This window comes from Sinocyclocheilus grahami, unplaced genomic scaffold, assembly GCF_001515645.1.
Source record: "Sinocyclocheilus grahami isolate Dianchi unplaced genomic scaffold, SAMN03320097.WGS_v1.1 scaffold1076.1, whole genome shotgun sequence".
Lineage (NCBI taxonomy): Eukaryota > Metazoa > Chordata > Actinopteri > Cypriniformes > Cyprinidae > Sinocyclocheilus > Sinocyclocheilus grahami.
The window spans coordinates 216752-218925 of record NW_015506255.1 but is presented as its reverse complement, the minus strand read 5'-3'; the positions used below and the strand labels follow the sequence as shown (position 1 = coordinate 218925).

Below are 2174 nucleotides of genomic sequence, written 5' to 3'. Positions count from 1 at the left end.
CCCAGAGTGCTATCCATTACACCATGGAACCAACAAGGGCTTGCTTGCTTGCTTTCGCTGTGGTTGAGGGGAAGCAGTTAGACAGAGGGTTTGGAACCCAGTGAATTTTGGTCAGTGGCCCCATCGAACAAAAGGAAAATACAGGTGACATCTGCCAAAACCAGATACCTTTAGATCTTCAGTCTAATACGCTCCCAACTGAGCTATTTCTGCCGCTAACACAAAAAGTTAAGCCAGCGGGTATTTCTGTGAAACCAACAGTCAGATTAGCAGAAGAGGAGAGATGAGCTCCAAGAAAGCAAAAGCAGCTGGCTCAATCAGGTATCGAACCCACAACCTTGGTGTTGTTAGCCCCACGCTATAACCAACTGGGCTAACCCGCCTGGCTTTTTCTGGATTTATGCCCGATTGATCAAAAACTTCATAATTGCTTGTCACCCTAAAGAGACAAAATAGCTTAAGGACGAAGCATCACCAAGGGCTCGTCCGGTATTTGATCCCGGGACCGCTCACAGTCAGTATTTAAAAAATTAAATACTAGGGTTAGGATCCACACTCCCAACTGAGCTATATCTGCCGCTGGCACAAAAAGTTAAGCCAGCAGGTATTTCTGTGAAACCAACAGTCAGATTACCAGAAGAGGAGAGATGAGCTCCCAGAAATCCAGTATTTAACCAGAATCCACACACATACATACTGGGGTTACAATACCAAGTGGGTCTTAAAACCAAAAGCACAATCGCTCTGTTAATTCAACAACTAAATGGCAGCCAGTGCAAAGGTGCCAGTACAGAGGAGAGATGGCCTCTTTTCGTCAAGCCCGTTATAATAGCAGTCACTCTTCGTAGTCGTATTTTGGAGCGATGGACGTCACTCTACCACGGTAAGGGGAATTAGCTCAAATGGTAGAGCGCTTGCTTAGCATGCGAGAGGTAGCGGGATCGATACCCACATTCTCCAAGCTGGGACCTGTCCTTTACTCACGCTTCCCAAAAGAGATAGACTGCGTGAGCTTTTGGGGCTCACTGCTGCCAAAAAACATTTCTGAGCGTCCTGCGCACATTGGTGGCAAAACAAGGATCACTGGATTCAAAGTCCAGAGCGTTAACCATCACACCACAGAACCTTGACAGGAGCAGCTGCTGCTCACAGAGTCGCAAAGACTAAACAACGTACAGGCTTGCCAGCAGTAGCTTCTAACCTTTGTTTGTTTTTTTTTCATGCCGCAAGAAAGCATGGAGGTTCCACCAACATTTGAACTCGGAATGCAGTATTCAAAGCCCAGAGTGCTAATCATTACACCATGGAACCAACAAGGGCTTGCTGGTGGGTATCTGGGAGGGAGATAGTGCTGTGGTTGTGGGGAAGCAGTTAGAAAGAGAGTTTGGAACCCAGTGAATTTTGGTCAGTGGCCCCATCGAACAAAAGGAAAATACAGGCGACATCTGCCAAAACTAGAGACCTTTAGATCTTCAGTCTAACACGCTCCCAACTGAGCTATTTCTGCCGCTGGCACAAAAAGTTAAGCCAGCAGGTATTTCTGTGAAACCAACAGTCAGATTACCAGAAGAGGAGAGATGAGCTCCCAGAAAGCAAAAGCAGCTGGCCCAATCAGGTATCGAACCCACGACCTTGGTGTTGTTAACCCCACGCTATAAACAACTGGGCTAACCGACCTGGATCTTTCTGGACTTATGCCCGATTGATCAAAAACTTCATAATTGCTTGTGACCCTAAAGAGACAAAAAAGCTTAAGGACTAAGCCTCTCCAAGGGCTCGTCCAGGATTTGAACCCGGGACCACTCACACCCAAAGCGAGAATCATACCCCTAGACCAACGAGCCTGCCTGTGCAACCGTCTAGCCGAGTAAAAAAAGAACACTAAGGCAACAACAAAAGCAGGAACATGAACTAAGATCGAAGAAATCAAGCAAATCGAGAAAGTGTCAAAGACAAACAAATGAAAGTTGGCCTCTGCATGTATTTAAAAATGGGGCTGGACCTAACATGTGGAGGGGCTTAGGAAGGACAGCTGAAACAGTCAGATTTCCCGTAGACTTTAAGCAAGTGTTGGAAACGGAGGGGAGTATTTGGCTGCACGACCTGAGTGATCCAAAGGTCATAATACAGGAATCCACACACATACATACTTACTGGGGTAACAAGACCAAGTG

The 2174-nt window shown here is 46.5% G+C and overlaps 1 non-coding gene across 1 annotated transcript; it reads right to left on the bottom strand.

Annotated features, from left to right (window-relative positions):
- Positions 1 to 1772: 1772 nt before the first annotated feature.
- trnap-ugg (transfer RNA proline (anticodon UGG)) lies at positions 1773 to 1844 on the bottom strand. Its single transcript has one exon. It is a non-coding gene; the product is annotated as a tRNA-Pro (tRNA).
- Between the last annotated feature and the right edge of the window lie 330 nt (positions 1845 to 2174).